Raw genomic sequence first — 19,249 nt, 5'->3', positions numbered from 1 at the left:
AGAGCAGTTGGCTAGCAGTTTATCCCTGAGGCTGCAAGCCAGGCCTACAGCTGCTACAAGATGCAGAGCACAGGGAATGGGTGAGGCCTGGCTTTTTTCTACCCTTGAGAACTTCCCAAGGTTTAGTGTCTCTTTGAGGCTGTGCCTGTTAGGAATGTCTTGGGTCTTTGGGGCATGTTTGAATCCCTGAGTAGGGCTAAGGGTACCATTGCCAGGTAAGTTTGAACTTCATGTCAGATCATCAGCTAGGACTGTGTGTGCATGCTCTGAAAGATTGGTGTGCTCACAGAGGCATAGTCACCATTAAATGTATGGACTCAATCCAGAGCCAGTGTTAAATGAGTGCTTATTGGCTGAATGAATGTGAGAGTGTCTCTCGATCCAGAACAGCTCTTTTATGGGATGCCACATATTCTAGAACGTTCCCCAGAGATTGTGCTTAACGTATCCCTTCTCCTTCTACCTTCCTGAGCCTGTAACTCTGAGGCTCACCTTTGGACTCCCACGGAATCAACTTTCTCTGCTGATTTTGGGCTTGGTGACAAATTTGTATGTGTGTGTGTGTGTGTGTGTGTGTGTGTGTTTCTAAAACGCCCTGATGTCTAGAAGCTTCGTGATTATAACCTGCCTCATTATATTTTATTAGGTGTCCAAGGCACTGCATTGCTCCTTGTGGACTCCAGAAGGTAACACTAACATTTTTCATGGGGAAAGTGACAGGGAAAACAGGTTTGAGCCCTGTTGCTGCCCCTCAGCCGGCCTGGCTGCTCACGCTCCTCTGCTCACACACAGAGCAGCCTGCCTTACCAGCCAACTGGCGTAGCTTAGCCATTAAATTCTGTTTGAAGTTTTATTTCCTTCTATTCTTGTTATCTCAACGGGCAATCACTCTCAGGACATTTTGTAACAAATAGCATTTTCTGTTCTGCCGAGAACGTGGGCCTCTGGCCTATAGCCTGGTTGTATTTGAGAGCCTAGCCCATCCCTTCCCCCAGCTGAACCTCATTCCTTCTTGCTCCTTGCTGTTGTTGTTTTTACTAATATTATTTATTTCCGAAGACCTCAAGTGTACAGCAGTGAAGTATATGTGCCCCAGTTCGTGTCACACTAGCATCAAGGCCTTTGGTTTTATTTTTTCCTCCATCTCTGTCCCATTCTCTCCCTCTGCAGGAACCCACTTATATTGCAAGGCCTGAAATGCTGTGCACTGCCTGGACTTCTCTGAGCCTCACAGAACCCCACAGGCCCACCTGTGGGTTCCCTGCTTTCGCCAGACATGTTCCCACATAGTGGGAAAGTTTCCCCTGCTGGCTAGTCCTCTTACCAGCTGGACCAGCTGCACCCCATTTGGTCCTTCATCTAATGATTTCACCTCCCTGCCAGCCTGTGGAATGATTCAAATGTCAATCACATTCTCCTGTGGGAGTCAGGGGCACTCCATCCACCCTCTAGTTACTAAAATGCCTGCTACTTGCAGGCCCCACAGGCTCTCTCTGCTCCCAGGTGCAGCCCCGGATGGCCCTGTGTGGTGTGTGGCACCCTCCTCCCCAAAGCGGGTGAGTACAAGTGACTAATAACCTGCTGACGGTCTCATGTGTCCTGTGTTGGGTGTCATGGTTGCAGGACTCATACGGTTTTGGGCAACGGGCTGAACGGTAGGTAGTGAGAACGGTGCTCAGTGCATTTCATGCGTGTACTTCCAAACTGTCTTCCATCATTTCATTTAGACATTAATTTAGACATTAGGCATTTCATTTAGATATAGCCATTTAAAATGCAGGGTGTGCTTTTACTCTGCAGTAGGTGCTATGCTAAAATCCCCGTTTCTTTCTGGAGCATCGGCTTCTGGTGCCCCCTCCCCCCCCATATCCTTTCATCACTCACAGTTTATTGAGCACTCCTGGGACTTTTGGGGGAACTTTCTCAGTTCTAATGATGGGGCTAGTTGGAAATGCAAGATGGGCATCATCCCTGGGAGCAGTCCTCAATCAATGAAAGTGATAAAACCCAGCTTTCTTACAACCCCTAGGGCATGTTCTAGGTGGTTCACCTGAGATCCTCCCAGCTGCCCATAGAGGTGCCTTACTTATCCACCTGCCAGTTCTTCCTGTGATCACTACTCAAGCAAATTAGTTACCCTCAGATCCTTGTCTTTCAGTTGCATGGAATCCCAACATGGGTGTTCACTACATGTCACACATCCGTTTTCCTGGTGGCAGCTTCATTGCCTGCCCTGGACTGGCCATCCTTGGCCCCTTCTCCAGGTGGATGGGTGAGATAGGTGCATGAGCTTCTCTGGGGTAGACACCCAGACATGGGAGTGCTGAGGTTGGTGGAGTATGCACACTAAGTGTTGTCAGATTTCCCTCTAAAGTGGCTCTGCCTATTTATTCTATCCCTGTGTTACAGGCCTACATCTTCCTGCAATGTGGTTTGAGAAAGTGGTATCTCATTGCTGTTTTGATTTACATTTCCTCGATTACTAGTGAGCTCAAAAATGTCTTTATGTGCTCATTAGTAAAGCTGATTCAGCCAGTTGGAACCAGATGTTAAAATAGCCACTGCTCGAACCCCCAAATGCACCCCCCTAACCTGGCTCAAACAACTCAGCCCCTCCACTGGGACCCCCTAGACCTCTCCATTATCCAGTATTGGTAGAGGTGTCCTGCACCAGGGGACCTCTGACCCTGCCCCAGGGATTTAGTCAGTCTCATCTGTTTGTCGGTGCCTATGCCATATCTGCTTTGAAAATCACCCTGAGAAGGAGCTGTTGTGTTTTCCTTTCCATGAACTGCCTGTGTACAACCTTCTGCAATGTTTCTATGAAGTTTCTAAACCTTATCCAGAGGATGCTATTTTAGGCTTCAGGGCTTTTGTGGTGGGGAGTGTGGGGTAGGTAAGGGGGAAGAAGGGTCCAGGCTGTTGCCTCTCTCAGCACCTGCGAGAATCAGCAGGTCTTCAGGTCAGGGGCCAGATTCAGGACCTGCAAGGTCAGGCTGAGGATAGTGGGAGTTCCTTGGGCATAGAGGAGAAGGGGCCTGCAGCTGTGCCTCCTGGGAACCCAGGTAATCAGTGACATTCCTGAGGAAGTCCTACCAGACACCTATGATGGCTGTCCCTGGGATGAGTGGGGAGAGGGTGGCCTGCCACTGTCTTCACATCAGCTCCACACACCTGTCTCTATTACTCTGTGTCCTACTCGTCTCTGCCTGCCCAGGGATCTCTCCCAAACACCTATTCTTTACACTAAATCCCAAGTAAACTTCATTTCTAAAACCCAAATCTGGACGTATCTCTTGAATTTTCAAAAACCCTTCAAAAGATTCTTATTGTTTATTAGCATTGTGTGATCCAGGGAGCGTAATTGGTTGGGCCCCTTTTGGCTTTATGTGATGGATAAAAATCTAAATGTTCTTCACCCAAAGTGAAACGTGTAGGTGTAAACATTTGAAAAACATGAGGATGTTTAGATTAGATTACAGAGATTGTTTTGGGATTATACTACTCTGAAACGGTTGCATTCATTGTTCTATATTTTTAATGTCCACAGCTAGTTCTTGGATTTTTTTTTAAATCTGCCAAGAATAAAAGTGAGAGTTTGAAAAGAAAAAAGAAAGAAAAGCTCCTCATTGTCTATAGCATAAAATCCCTTAGTCCAGCACGTAAGATCTTCCCTCAGTGGTCCCAGCTCTCAACCTGTCCCCTGTCCCACATCCCTCCTCCCCACCTCTACCCATTTACTCCTCCATCCCCATAATAGCTCTGGAATCTCCACGCCCTCAGGCCTTTTCTCACTGGGTTCCTTCTGCCTTGAATGCCTTCCCTGGGTGAAGTTTCCCTGACTCCTAGTGGTCAAAAATGGGTGGCTTCCCTCCCTGGCTTTCCCAACAGGTGGGGCCTGAGATCACAGCTAACTAAATGAACCAGGCGAAGAAGGGGAGCAGAAGGGATTTGCAGGCAGAGGGAATAGCATGGGCAGAAGACTGGGGTCACAGGGGGCTCAGGGGATCCAAACTCCAGTAGTGGGTAGTTCGGGAGGGCTGGAGAGAAGAGCACGTGTTGTGTATGTGTTGCGGAGCTGGGGTGAGGGTGGCCAGGAATGAGATCAAAGAGACCAGCAGGGACCTTGTGGTCCAAGTACGACTTACCTTTTGGCAATGGGGATCCACTGAGTGAGTTAAGCAGAGAGGAGCCTGGCCAGCTTGTAGTTGGGCTTTCCCAGCTTCCCCTTGTGGTTCTGCCCTAGCAGCTTACCGAGTGGGGGTCTTTCTCCAGGCTCCTGTGTCTCCATGAGCTCCCACTGGCCACTGAATAGAGCCTTCTGAGGCTCATGGACCCTGGCTGCATTGTTAATGGTATTCCTCTGTGGGTCCTTGGATTTGTGATTCTGGGAGAGCTGAACACAGGTCCTCAGGCTCTTGTCCATGTGAAAGTTGTTGCTCATCTGAAGAGAAGGGTCTCTGGGTGGGAAAAAGTGATAATGGGTACCCTATGGCAGGGGTATAGCTCAACAGTAGAACTGGAGCCCAACTGTATCTTGTGTTTCAACCAAGTGTACTGTTGGCCTCCAATGACTTTTGAAACTCAGGCCCTAACCCAGAGGATCTAGGTGTCACCAGGATGGAAGAGAAGGGGACAGTGCCCAGCCTGGACCCAAAGAGCCTGTGTTGAGGGGGCCCCACAGAAGCCTGTGTTTTCATTACTAAGCAACTTTAGGAGAAGTGTGTTTGGGGAAAGAAAGACGGTGGGGTAATAAGGCTGTAATAATGGCTGCCATGTGGAGGGAAGGCAATGTTACCCAGCTACGAACTAGAAAGCATGGTTTATATTTTCAACAGTTGGAGAAAGAAATGAAAACGGAATATTTGCTGCACCTGTGAAAACATATTTGATCATGATGGCAAGTCCAGCATTCTTAGTGCGGGATTCATATTTCATAACTCGTGTTCAAACAAGAAAAATGATTATAATGTTAAGTATTTCCTGAGTTTATTTTGATGGATGACAGAATAAGTACTGTATCTTTCACTCATTAAAATACAGATTGGTGTAATTTAATAAATGAACTTAATACACAGATGTTTCAGGCTGTTTTACCAGGGTGTATATTAATCAACTTCTTTATATATGATCCTCTTTTATATTTTTTAAAGAAACTTGCAGGAGCCAAGAATTTATTAGATTTGCATGCTCTAGGACGAGTATCCAATGTCAGGTACATGCAGGAGTGTATTAAGATGAAACGGAGCCAGAGTCTGCAGAGCGGCCAGGCCCCCACAAGGGTCGTCCTCGGCTCCCGACCAGCTCTCTGGGTCATCCCAGAGCCCGGATCTGTGCCAGCTGTGGGCTTACCTGCTGCTGACGCTGTGTCAGGCCTACTCAGAGGTGCCCCTGGAGCTTGGTGGGCTTGGGCCCCTAGGTGGCCAGGAGTGGACAGTGGCTCTGCTGGGGAAGAGGCCTGCAGCCCGTGGGGCCTCTTGGGCCCGTCTCAGGTTCCTTGGCCACCCTCAATGTCTTCTCCACTCTACATCACTCTCCCTTTCCTCACTGTCTCTTGGAAGCACATTATGGGACTGTGCTTTGTTCTGTCTGTGGTTCCCATGAGGGAAGTTTGCCTTGCTAACGAGACGAGACTACAAACTCCTGAAGGCGGGAGTGATGTCTTTGCCAGCTTCTACAGTCTGTGCTCCATGAATCTGGCTGGTCTGGACCGAATCCATGTGTCAGAGGAGGACCTGCCTCCAACTGAGGAGGCTTTGGAAGGGGACATAGAAACCCTGGTTCAGCCATTCTAGAAGGTGCAGGTTGGGAGGGGAAAGCTAGGCGGGGACACAGTGCTACCTTCTCTCTTTGGTGAAGGACAGAGAAAGTGAGAGTAGGAGCTTCAGTTACCCTCTTCTCTCACGTGCAAACCCTGGTGAAGAATGACCTAGGGCTCCAGGGAAGTTGTCCCCGGCAGTGGTGGTGGGAAGGCCAGAGGAGGTGTCTTGGGCCAGGCAGTCTGCTCTGCCCACAAAGAGCACTCAGTTTTCTCTCAAAGCACCTTGCACTCTCTCAGTAGTTCTAGAACTATAGTTATATTTCTTGGTGCATAACACTAGGTGGAGATGCTGCAAGGCTGGGGGTCACTTCTCACCAATTTGTGGCACCTCTCTCTTCATGAGCATTTAGCCCAGGCCTCTTGCACCTCCCCTCACCCCCCAGGTAGATGGTTAGTGCAGGTTGATTTGTATAGTGTGCGTGAGATAAACCCACCACCTGAGCATAAACACCGGTGTCCCTCCAGTTCCCCCCAAGAATGGGTGCTCCCTGGCAGCTGCAGCCTGAGCTGGCCTGTTCCCTCTGTAGCCCCTCTGCACCCCTCAGTGGCTCATCAATCACACGGGCAGGTCCTGCGGGTGGGTAGTGGCTCTGCTGTCACATGCCTGTTTGCAATAAGCTCTGGCCATAATCATTAATCATTCATTGAAGCTGTGGTTAGCGGCCCTCAGTCAAGTAGATGGTTTCAGGTTTTCCGGGCTAAGTGCCTCTCCAGCATGCATCCTTCCCAGCCCTTTCATGTCCAGCCATTTGATGTTCTGTGCATGCCGAGCTGGCCTCCAAGACCAGGCTTTGTTTTGGAGGGTTGTTCTGAATGCTTCCCTGAGGGCCAGTCCAAGAGAATTCTGGTCTCCAGCTCCACGTCTGCACAGGAAGTAGAGCTCGTAGGATGAGTCTATGTTGAATACTTCCGAGAGCCCGGTTCTCTGCCAGGCCATGGGGATCTGAGAGAAGGAGAAGGTACTCACTCTGCCCTCAGACCTCCATTTAGGGACGGAGCTCATGCAAAACAGTTGACCAGCAAGATGGAATTTATTTGGATGCAGAGGACTCAAACAGCCCTTGGTCCACAGATTTCTCAAGAGGGTAGATGCCTGGAGGCTGGGGTGGAGGGGGAGAATTGAGGGAATGAATACAGGAGCAGAGGCCGTGGCGGGGGGCAGTGTGTGCATGCAGCTGTGGGGGGCCTGCTGTGCCGTCTGAGCTGGGCCTTCCCTCTGAATGGCAGACTGAAACCATTGGTAATGGCCTGGAAACAGGGGTTGCAGTGAAAACTGTTTGCTGGGAGAAACGTAAACTTTAATTTGAGAAAAATTAACTTTACATTAAATCTTAAAATGAAGTATTTCCTGCATATTACTAATATGGTCATAGTCAGAGGTTCCTGAGTTACTTGAAAAGATACATAATGCACAGGAGTGGGATTTCCTGGGAAAAGCTGGGACTAGAGTTCAGCTGGGTTCAGCAAACACTAGGAGGTGCCTGGACCTCTGCCATGGGGCCAGGAAATGTCCTGAAAATGCAGACAGAAGAATTGTGGAGCGCACTACACCCAGGGCCATGCCTGACTCCACAGTTTCAGGGCTCAGGACTCCAGGGTCCAGAGCTAAAGGAACACGAGCTGGGGGCTGGGAGTTGTTGGTTATTGAAATGTGAAGTTAACACAGAGATATTATTGAGGTTGATACCGCAGCCTCCATTTCAGCTTCTTTGCCAGAGAATATTTCTTGCCCAGAAACATTCACTATGTGTTCATCCACTGAGGTACAGCTTTGAACCAGTAAAAGAACTCTGGGTATTCAGAAGGAAGAGACATTGCATCTGGTTAAGGGGGATCAGGAATGGCTGCATCTAGCAGATGGGCTTTGGTGAGGTCTGACTTTCCTGGTCACAAGTGGGCTAGAGAGAGCTTGCCAAGTAGATGGGGCAAGGGACACAGACACAGAGGATAGTCTGACTTGCTGGCAGCCAGCGTCCTTGTGCCAGGGTGGAGGGAGATGAGGTTGGTGGTGTAGGGTGGCATGAAGCTCAGCATTCCAGGCTGAGTCTCAGACTCTAGTCCTGGGAAGCTCTGCTCTGCTCCTAGATCACCACCCAAACTGCTTCAGCCCTGTGTCCTCACCCATATCTCTCATTCCTGGTGCACAAGATGCTCTCTGTCACCTGAACAACCATACTCTTGTTCTCTCTGTAATTTTCTCACACTTTCTTCTCTACTTGGGAAAATTTTCCTCTTTTTGCCTCCTGGAGAATTTCTCTTCATCTTGTAAAATGCAGCTCAAATGCAGCTCTTGCTTGCGGCCTTCCATGACTGCTGTGGTGGTACGTGTGGATTACCCTCCCACCGGAACCCTACACTGGGGGCTTAAGATGCTGCTCACCACCTCCTGGGAGCTGGTTGGGGGTGAGGGATGGTGACAGTCTGAGACCAGCCCTTGCTACTCACTGCCTGGGTAATCAACCATGTTGATTCCGTCATCTATAAGAGAGATGAAACATTGCAAAATGTTTTGCATAGCAGTAAATGGAATAATAAAGTAATGTGAGTAGTGCCTGCTTCAGAGTCTGGCACAGAGTGGACACAAGGTTAGGCTTCTTCCCATTCCCTGACGGCATTCTGTCCATACCACTGTCAGCCATTTAGAGGTTAAGTCTCTGCAAATGGGCTGTGAGACCCATGAGGAATCCATGTTTCTGGTACCCTCAGTGTCTTGCACAGTAACTGATGTGGGGTATGGGCTCACACCACTAGGAATGCTTTGAAACTGCTTCATCAAGACTCCTCTACTATGGAGAAGGAGCATAGCTATTCAGGAAAATTTATAGATGTGGGAATCAAGTGTGTTTATTTTTATTTTTTTTAATGAATGATCTGATTAAGTCAGAAACTTTCTGAAGTCACACAATTCTCCTATCCCTAGAGAAGGATTTGAATAAAGTATCCTCCTGCTGGAAGGAAAATTAGAGATAATTAGTCCAGCGGTTTTCAAAATTTGTAGAGGACTAGAACCATTTTTTCAAAAGAAATTTTATATAGAACCTTAAACTACCCAAGCAGACAAAGCATGATTTTAGGAATGCATTTCTATTTATTAATGGTGAAAATTAACTAAATCATATTGACAAATATATTTATTGTTCAATTATAGCAAATAAGTGAATAAATAACAAATAAGTGAATGCATAATAAATCAGCTTGACAAATGTATTTATTTTATAATCCCAAACTTCTATGATATCTTTAAGATGTAAAATATTGAAAAAAGCATTTCTAAAATCCGTAAAGTAACTTGGCTCTCTAGTGTCAAGCCCAGAGTGTGTTGATAGGACTTGCTGATTGAGCCTACCCCTTTATGTCACAGATGAGTAAACTGAGAGCTGGAATGTGACAAGGACATGCCAAGGTTACACAGAGATGAAGTGGTAGGCTGGGGTGAGAACTTGGGTCCTCTGCACCCCATCCCAGGGCTCTTTCAAATGTATTCTCTCTCTCCTAATTTGTCTGAGAACAAAAAGGTATTATTGTTATTACTTGTTTTTTAGTAAGTAAGATCTCCCAACTCCATAGTTTTGACTTATATTTAAGGCTTTCGTATAACCTGCAATGAGCATGAAACAGGCTGCTTGCTGGACTGAACAGTACAACCCAGAAATCTCCATCCGCGTCTTCTCATCTCAGCAAGAGAATTTTTGCCTGGTGATGGATAATTGAAATGGATCTGGTCAGTCAGGGCTCTATACTGATGATGGTTTTATGTTTGTTCATCTGTCAGAGGAGTAAAAAGCAAAGCTGGTAATTTCTGTTAACTAAGCACCTTCATTATAAGAACTCAAGGGAAAGGGTGGGGAGCGAAACATTTTTTCGTCCAGGTGTCCCGGATCCCGAGGATGATTTGTGTAGTTAAGGCGAAATTCTAATAATGTTAAGCGTATGGAAAAGTTTAAGGAAAAGATGATGGGTCATTTTCCAAGTGTTTGGGTTGAATATCAAGAGCTAGTGCAGCTTCCTTCCCAGCCTCCGCTTTTCCTGGCTGGGCCCATCTCACGTTGTGCCTCTCGCATGGGGCAGTAGTGACCTCTTGTGAATTCCCAGCTCACAATGGGCCATGACAAAGGTATAAATATCACAGAGGGACCCAGAATTTCCCCCTCTTCACCCAAAAAAAGTCCAGAAAAGACTGGATAAGGATCCCCTTATCCTTATCTGGTTCTGTCTGGCAGGCGCTGAGCACCTAATTCGAGGCAGCATTTTAAGAGTGATCCTTTCTGGGGTTGTTCTTACTATAGGGAGAACAGGCTAATGGTCTCTTTTCATTTCCTCTGTCCTCAGGCATTTTTCCTCCTCCTGCTCATCCAAGAATGTTATCCTTTGAGATAACAGATGAGTAAACTGAGAGCTGGAATGTGACAAGGGTGGCACCATTGACAAAAGTGTGCACCATTATTATGGCTGCTGCAGATCACAGCTATGGATGGTGAGGCCCCGTCCACCCCACCAATTTCTTGTGACTAATCAGGAACATCTTTTCTGTATGGCCACATCTCTCAGGCACTTGAAATCATGGGCAAAGCTGAACGTATCTCCCTTTGTTGGATTCACATCTTCTTTCTGAGGAGATTGTACCTGAAGAGTTAAAGGCAAATCTGACAAAATAAACAGGGGTCAAATGTTTGCCAGGGAGTCTTAAAAAAAAGAATTGCTCTTTCTTTTGGAACCTTGGTTGACCTATATGTGTGAGGGGGTGGAAATGTCCCTAGGACATCTCCAAAACCTCAGAGGAAGCTGCTGACAGGCTTCCAGTGAACTGGGTTTTTGCTTGTGCTCAGAGGGCAGAGAGTAACAGATGGACTTTGACAAACTCGGACAGATGAGTATAATCTTCAAAAGGTCGGTTTCTTACTTTTAGTTTAGTTTTTTTTTTTTTTTTCCCACTGGCAGCATTACAAGTTACTCTGCAGTATTTCTGGGCACCACAGTGGGGTACTGGCCTAATGGCAGTTTTTAAGAAATTGTAAAGAGCACCTGACTAGAGTCAGGAACTCTGCATGTCTAGACAAGTCACCTAACCTTTAGTCCAAGAGTTTCTCATTTGTAAGGGGAGATAACAAAAAAGCCCTATCTACATGTCCGAGCTGTTGTGAAAATTGCATGGGGCCCTGGAGATGTCAAACACTCTGTGAGCAGATTGGAGGCTGTAATAGCTCAGTGACAGGAGCTCAGCTGGGCTATTACATAGAAGCACAGGTTGGAGAGGGCAGTAGCAGAGCAGGGCTGCATTTGAGGGAGCAAAGGTGAGTGGAGGAGCAATTATGTTATCTCCAGGGAGCAAAGACATTTTCTGTCACCCTAAAGACATGTGCTGTCTTTACTTAGAGATCCACTTCTTTCTATTCCAAGTTTAGAGGCTTCTGGTCCAGTAGGGACAAAGAGCAGAGCAGGCACTGGCCCAGTGTATGAATCTCCTCAGACTTCCCTGAGCGTGTGATCAGGGGCAACACTTCCTCTCCCATGCGGACACTGAGCCAGAGATCAGGTGAAGCCTCCACATCCCTGATTTCCTTGCTGCCCTGTTCATCCTAGGGTGCTGTAACTGAGATGCTGGAATGTCCATGGTGGAAATGGCAGGGGTAGGCTCCATGAAGCACAAATGGGAATAGTACAGAAAGAGGGGTGACTCAAAAGTGGCTTGTCTCTTCATTGGTAATTAACCTGAAATGAAATCATGACAGCTGCTGAATCCTGTGCAGTCTGGGCACAGAATCTTGTGGAGCACTAGTCTTCAGGGTAAAACTAGCTCCTCTGTGATTCAGGATCATACCCACCAACCTCTTGTGGACCACCTGAGCAGCAGCTATAGAACCCATGAAACCCAACTCGGCTTACTTCCGGGCCAGTTGCATTTTTGGGATCCTTGAAGTTGCACAAGATGGGCATCTGGCTAATGGAGGTGCTCAGCATCAGCACTTTCCTCTTCCTGCCACCTCCCTCAGAAAAATCCAGGCCTCTGGTCCAGTTAGCTCCCCAACAGAGGTCAGAGCTGGAGCTCTCCAAGGTGCTGATAGCTCAGGCCAACTCCCCCAGAGGACACATTATACTGCAAACGTGCCTTGAAGCAGGTCATCTGGAATATCTTTCTTTGCCTCGATTCTTGTTGCTGAGGTGGAATCCTGGTAGGTTTGAGGGAAAGAAGATACTTCCTTGGCTCTCCAGACCAGTGTGGGAAGATTGACCAAAGGATCTGAGCAAACCTGAGAACATAAAAATGATGCATTCCTGAGATGCCTGGAGAAGCGTGACTCAAAATGCCTTACTACTTGGAAGTAGCCACCCTTGAGTCAGATATGTTCACCCCAGTATATACTCATCACCTTTGAGAAGTAGGAGAATGCTCCTTTTAGAAAGAGTCTAAACACAAGGGGAGCAACTTAGGGCATCCTGTTGATTGACTATAGGTGGGACCAGTGAAACCAACTGGAGGCTATTTGATAGTTCAAGCCAGAGATGAATACTGAATTAGGGCAGTGACTTTATCAGTGGAAGAATCTTAAGAGGTAACTCCAGCAGAATATAGTGAGTATAGGATGTTAAAGCTGGGGTGGTTAGAGGTCATCCTTGATTCTCAAGACAATCTGGGAAACTGAGTTTCCAGAGTATCCCAGTGATAATGCTACCCAGGAGGGGTAGCTGAGTTTTTGGGCAGGAAGGATGATGTATATGTTGGGAGGGAGGTTCCAGTGGTACTCCCAGAAGGGTTGTCCAGGAGCTTTTGGATACATGGTTCTGGAGCTCAACAGAGATGTCAGGGCTGATGATAGAAGTTTCAGAATTGTCCACAATGGGGATGTGGCTGAAGAGATGAAATAAGATTAGATCAACCAGGCAAAATGTGTCAAGTGAGAGGAGAGGGGAGTAGAGAACAGGTCTTGGTGAAATGTGTACATTTTCTGGGTAATGCTGAGGCATAGGTGCTGATAAATGAGTCTGTCATGGGGCTCTCATCATCTTCTCACAGACCACGTCATCACCCAACCTGATGTCATTCCAACCACTTCTTTTTTATTCTCCTCTGACATATATATTCATACATTGTATAGATACAGATTTAGGTTTAGGTATACAGAAATAGATTTATTTTAAGGAATTAGCTCATGTGATTATTCGGGTTGTCAAGTCCAAAATCCAGCCAACAGCCTGGAAACACAGAGAAGAGCTGATGTTTCAGTCTTGAGTCCAAGGGCAGACTGAAAGCAGATGGGCATTAAAGAGGGCACATGATGTAATGAACACTGGGTATGATATGCAACTGATGAATTACCGAAGACTACATCTGAAACGAATGATATACTATATGTTGGCTAATTCAATCTGAATAAAAATAAAAGAAAAAAGAAAACGGTTCTTTCTTTCTTGGAGGACATCAAACTTTTTAAAGGCCTTCCATTGATTGAAGGAGGACCACCCACATTCTGGAGAGTTATTTGCATTACTCAAAGTCCACTTATTTAAATGTTAATGTAATTTAAGATTTACTGTCACAGATATGTATACATACTTTAGTGTTTTACTACATATCTGGGTACTGTGATCTAGTCAAGTTGATACATAAAATTGACCATCACTAGGTGGGACATCCACTGGAAGCCTTACACTCAGGTTCAGATGAGGGCAAAAAAATAATACATAAAGAATAACCTGCCCCTTCACAGTTGCTATAATGACCCACATGCCCACTTTTTCTCACCATGCTCATCACACATATAAACTCCAGGGAGGGAGGAATAGGGGATGTTGGGCCACATACCAATTCAATCATATTTGCTTATTCCAATCTGATCTTGCTCAATTCTCCAACCTAATTTTCACTTCAGGCCTCCTTTCCTCTGATAGACTATTTTGGACACTCTTCTGTGTTCTCTACATAGAGATTCTCCTTTACTTCTGATTCTAGTATTTGTCATACTGCACCTTTGAGCAGGTAATGGATGTTTCAGCTTCTACTCTGTCTCATCCTCACAAATATAAGAAGGTTATAAGATGAAAAAAATTTTTTCATTTTTATTTCAAAACTAGAAAAAAGTGAAATGAATAGGAATTAAATTACTGCCCCAACAATCTTTCAGAGAAAGTCTAGTGCTGCCAACAGTGGGGTTTTCTGCATAGCTACACCATTCCCCATCTGTGTCAAAATCCTTGGTGCATTTTTCAGGCTTAGTGTCCAAGACATCTCCAGCTTAATAAGAATAAGGTGCCCTGGGCTGGTTCCCAGCCAGGGAGGGAGTGAGCAGATATGCATTCCTTTGAAGCCGGTTTCAGATTCTGGAATGCTTTCCTGGAAACCACACAATCTCAGGAGAGATTCATCACCTCCCGATACTGCCTTAGGACTAGGTCAGGACAGGGGCCCTGGACCCCTGAATGAGACAGTGTCTGCCCTGATTAGCAGCTTCCTGTGTGGTGGCTGCAGGATTTACTCAGAGCTAGCCTGGGCAGATCTGGCTGAGATTCAGAATCAACCCCCCACTTCATCTTTCTCCCAATCCTCCTCTCTCCTTATCCCTGTACATACTTCCCTACAAAGCATGAAGGTGGATTTAGTCCTTGCATATCAGGGCAGGAGGCCCAGGGCCAGAGGCACAAGTAGATCTGGATGTGACCCAAATATATTCTCCTGTCTAGGAGTTAGGGATAGGGTTTGGCTTCCCTACTGTTTATTGATGCTGAGATGTCTTAGGAAGGCAGCTGTGGGACCAGTCACATGAGCACTGGACAAAGTCAAGAGCCTTGAGACCATATCTTGATTCTACTGTCCCCTCCTGGTGACCTCAGGCGAGTCACAAAGTCAGAGAATGGTGATGACAGATGAGTTCTTATGGATCATTTTCTCACTTGAGAGATGGGGAGACTCTAAGGGGTCACAGCACTGGCTTAATTTCCCAGACTAAGGTGTCAGAACCAGAATTAGAAATAAAATATCCCAACTAATATACTTCCCATTATTGCCTCCGTCCCTACTTAATTTCTCTGGACCTCAGATCTCATCTGTCAGATGAAGGCCAGTGGCATCTGCCTCTAAAGACTATTGTAAAGACCAAGTGCAATCATGGATAGAAAAAGGTACTAAAAAGGTGAACATGTTGGATACTAGGAGTGACACCTACTTACATGTCCTGATCTGAGTATAGGTTGCTTTCTCACATCTGACACAGCCCAGCAAGGATGTAGGTATGAATTCTAGCATGATGGATACTGGGGATGATGCCCAGCTGGTGCTCATGTATTTGTCCATAACTGGTATTAAAATACTGAAGTGCTTTGTGCCCCAATCTCCAGGAGTGCCCTTCTGTAACCCTGGACCTTGCCCCAGAAATTAAAGGATAAACTTTTGACACAGCACGAGATCTCTAAGGACTCTGCCCCAGCCCTACTGCCAGTCAGCATCACACGCCATACCATATACTTTGGTTATCTATTGATATGCAACAAAAAAACCTCGAAACTTAGTGACTTAAAACAACAGTTTATTATTATCTCTCAAACTTCTGTGGGTTTACCAGGCTCAGCTGGATGGTTCCCCATTGGGGTGTCTCCTGTGACTGCAGTCAGCAGGTGGTTGGGTCTGACATATGAAGGCTCAGCTGGGCTAGAATCTAACATGCTTTATTCTGTGGTCTAGCAGTTGATGTGGTCATCACCTGGGAGCTCGGTGGTGGTGTCCACCCAACCGAAGCACTTAGAGTTGGCCTCTCCAAGTGGCTTAGGCTTCTCAGAGCAAGGTGGCTGATTTTCCAGAGGTAGCATCTTAAGAGCAAGTGTGCCCAGAGTGGGAAGCTGAATTGGCCTGGTGCTATCTTCACCAAATTCTACTTGTCAAAGCCACCAAGGGCCCTTTCAGATTCAAGGAGGTGGGAGAGTGCCAAAATCACATTGTAGAAAAGCATGTGAGTGGGAGATCCTATTAAATTAATCCTTGGAATATATATATATATAACACATTTCTATAGACAACAGGACATTTTCAATGGTCCCACTGCCTCTTAGACACTTAGAAGGAGGGAAAAGTACATCAATGTCATATGAACGTCGTGAAAGAAAAACCAATGAATTTTTTCTGAGGCACATTACATTTGTAACATCAGAATTCTTATTCAGAAACTGATAATATAACCACTCTGATCTAAAACCCTCCAAATACTCCCATGAGTAAAAGTGGGAAAATCTGAATAAGATAGGTGGATTGTATTAATGTTCATATTGGTGTGATGTAATACTACAGTTCTTCAAAACCTTACCATTGAGGGAAATATAAAAGAATCTCTCTGGGATGCCTGGGTGGCTCAGTGGGTGAGTGCCTACCTTTGACTCAGGGTGTGATCCCGGGGTTTCGGGATTGAATGCTGCATGGGGCTCCCTGCGAGGAGCCTGCCTCTCCCTCTGCCTATGTCTCTGCCTCTCTCTGTGTGTCTCTCATGAATAAATAAATAAAATCTTAAAAAAAATAATCCTTGGAAAATATAATCTGTCCCTATCACTGTGGGAAAAGCTCACCAGACTAGCCCTCGGTCTGTCTGATGTCCCCCTGCGATTCTACTACAGCCTTTTCTCCTTCCCAGGTGGACTTGCATGGGCCAAATGGGAAAATTCCTTCTCCTTTCCAGAGCTCCCTCTCTTCTGTTTTCACATCTCCATCAGGGAAGACAACTAACCGTGCTTCTCCACACTCTTACACCATAGGCTTCCGCAGCTACTTTTGACCAGATTTGCATCAACAACAACATGGTGCAGCCTCAGGAGCATGAAAGAGGCCAGTATGAGGTCTTATCCCTTATGTATGTGTTGGCAAGGAGGAAACATGGCATGACAGGATGCATTGATACCAGAGGTCTTTGGGTAAACTTTGGTCCCTGCTGGAGACATGAGTTCTGAGATGGTGTTAGAATACAGCAGTGCCATTGGTGAGCTATCTTAAAAGGCTTTGCCTTTTCCAACTAAGTCAGCTCCATATTCTTGACATCAAATCCTCACCTCTGGCATGTAGGTTTGTGTCTACCTGGGTTGAATTCTGGGTGGTGTTTGGACAGTTCCTCTTGCTGTTTATAAAATCTGTACCCTCACCTTCTGGGGCCAGGGAAGGGTTTGGAGTAATCATCAACCATCATTCCTATCTAGAATGTTCCATTCACCTGGTTTCCCTCCCGCCAGTGTGTAGGTGCATCTGCAATCTTTTTCTTTACCATGTATGTCCTCACACTTCTCTGTCAAATCTTTGCCAAGCTATCTTAGAGAGATGAATATGTATGGCTTTCCTGTCCACCAAGGAAAAATCAAGTGACTCTTGGGCTTTCTTTCATCCGACCAACCCCCAATGTGCTTTTTAACTGAGGGAAAATCTGTTATTCATAAGGAAAAACAAAAGATGATAAATTATAGGACCTTGTAAAATATATTAACATGAATCCACACTTTCTTCTATATAATTGAATTTAGAGTGACATCGGCCAGACTCTGCAGCTCATGCAGGAATGCCAGCCTCCCTCAGTTGTTTTTCATTCTTTTAGTGTGATCCCACAAAGACCTGGCTAAGTCAGAGGGCCTCCATTGTTTCTAGGCCAGCACATGTTGTAATCTTGTCCACAACTTCACGACTTGCTGTGAATTAGGAGCTTCCCTGAAATATGTCTCTCTCAGCATTGTAAATGACAAGTGACCTTCTAACCAAATGTGGCCTCATTAGACGGCAGGAAAGAATTAAATGTCAGGATACAAGATAGTAAGGTCTTGATATTTATGAAGGTCAAATGAAGGGTGAGTAATACAACAGTGTATTCCACTTAAAGTCAGACCAGTTCCTGCAAACTTTTCCTGTGGCTGTTCTTTGGTGCTGTAAGAAATGGGTTTTCTGTAGATTTCACTTGCATTGTAAGGTTGTGGACTGTCCATGGTTTGCATATGGCACCATCATATTTTAATTATAATTGGAAGACTGGTTGGGAAAAAAGGTGGAAAATGTCCAGAAATAACTTGTTTCTGCCAACTCTCTTAATCTTCCACTTTAACCAATTATTCACTGGTTAGTTGGTACTTTGCCAAAGAAGGGGTCTCCAGAGAAAGGCTTCTTTGCTTATCTGAGAATCACTTTGATTTGGCTCTGCTGGACTTCCTGTCTTTTGAGACCTTGTTTTTTTTATCTCTTCAAATAATAGAAGAAGTTTGGTTTTATTTTATTTTATTTTATTTTATTTAAGTCTGTTTTTAAAAGACATGTTCAGTGCTTGGGGCTACTCAGTGGAATGAGAAAGAGGCTTTGGTTCTGTACCACTGTTATTCTGATTGGTGTGACCCCAAGATCTGTAGGCTTTTGGAGCAGGGGACAGTTGGTGGAGGTTCAGGGATACTAAAACCACTGGGGTGGTCTATCCCAAATCCAAGAAGTTTGTCCTCTTAAATCCCCAGCATCTTGGGGAATCAGAGGAAGGGCCACCATGTAGGATTGTGTAGGTTTTGCCCAAGGGTACCCAATCAAAAGTATAAGAAGTGGATGAGTTTTAGCCAGTGTCCTTTTTTCAAGCTCTGCTGGTGGGCTGCAACCATCTGGAGTGGGGCTGGCTAACACTAGTCAAGATTCAAATCAGGTCCACTGCCCATTTTTATAAATAAAAATATTTTGGGACATAGCCATATCCATTTGTTTATGAATTGTCTATGGTTGCTTTCATGTGACAAATGGCAAAGTTATGTAGTTAAATAGAGACCTTCTGGCCTGTAGAGCCTAAAATATTTATCTGGCCCTTGAGAGTGCTGATGTGGAGCTAGAGGTACCTTTTTCTAATCTGCAAGGGTTCTGTCTGCCTGCCCAGCCAGAGTTGCATCTGAAAAGTAGGGGCTGTCTTTTCCTAATTAGCACAAAGATGCCTGGTCTGCTAGCAAGGGCCTCAGGAGGAGACCCCTGCCATGCCTCTGAGGGTGGGAGCCTGTGGGAGCCAGTGCTCAGGAAGCCTTACCTCAGACCTTCTGGGTTTTGGTCATCTCCAGAGCTGGGGCCAGGCAGTAGAAGAACCACAGGCTTGCTGTGCAAAGAGGCTATTTGGGGAGTGAGGGGCTCTTTGTAGCAGCTCCCAGGGGTAAAACAAATGCTTTCCTTGTTCCTTTTCCAAATAACCGTAAAAGAGAAGGTTTGTTTTTGGATCTTTGTCGCTGGCTACTCCATAAAGAAATGCAAACTGTCTCATGGGTTATCATCAACCACTTGTTTACACAGCAGGGCTGATTGACACGGTTTATTTTTCTGCGGTTTTTCTTCTAATCCAAAGTGAAATATGAACTAGAGCATTCATGGAGTTCCTTTCACCTTTTGCAGCCCAGAACCTGCGAGGGAGGTGACTGTTTTCACTTGTGTGACTATTATATGCCCCGTATTGGTCTGGCTGCACC

At 45.9% G+C, this 19,249-nt stretch overlaps 1 long non-coding RNA gene across 1 annotated transcript in view; it reads left to right on the top strand.

The window, feature by feature from the left end:
* The window catches only part of LOC121491140, a 65,426-nt gene extending 54,939 nt beyond the window's left edge, over positions 1-10,487 (top strand). The window contains exons 2-4 of the long non-coding RNA XR_005987886.1: positions 647-686; positions 1,171-1,556; positions 10,151-10,487. This is a non-coding gene — a long non-coding RNA (uncharacterized LOC121491140). The remainder of the gene's footprint in view (positions 1-646; positions 687-1,170; positions 1,557-10,150) is intronic.
* Positions 10,488-19,249: the final 8,762 nt, after the last annotated feature.

This window comes from Vulpes lagopus, chromosome 5 (genome assembly GCF_018345385.1).
Source record: "Vulpes lagopus strain Blue_001 chromosome 5, ASM1834538v1, whole genome shotgun sequence".
Taxonomy (NCBI): Eukaryota; Metazoa; Chordata; class Mammalia; order Carnivora; family Canidae; genus Vulpes; species Vulpes lagopus.
Note: the sequence above shows the minus strand (reverse complement) of the source record. Positions and strands in the feature narration are given on the sequence as shown.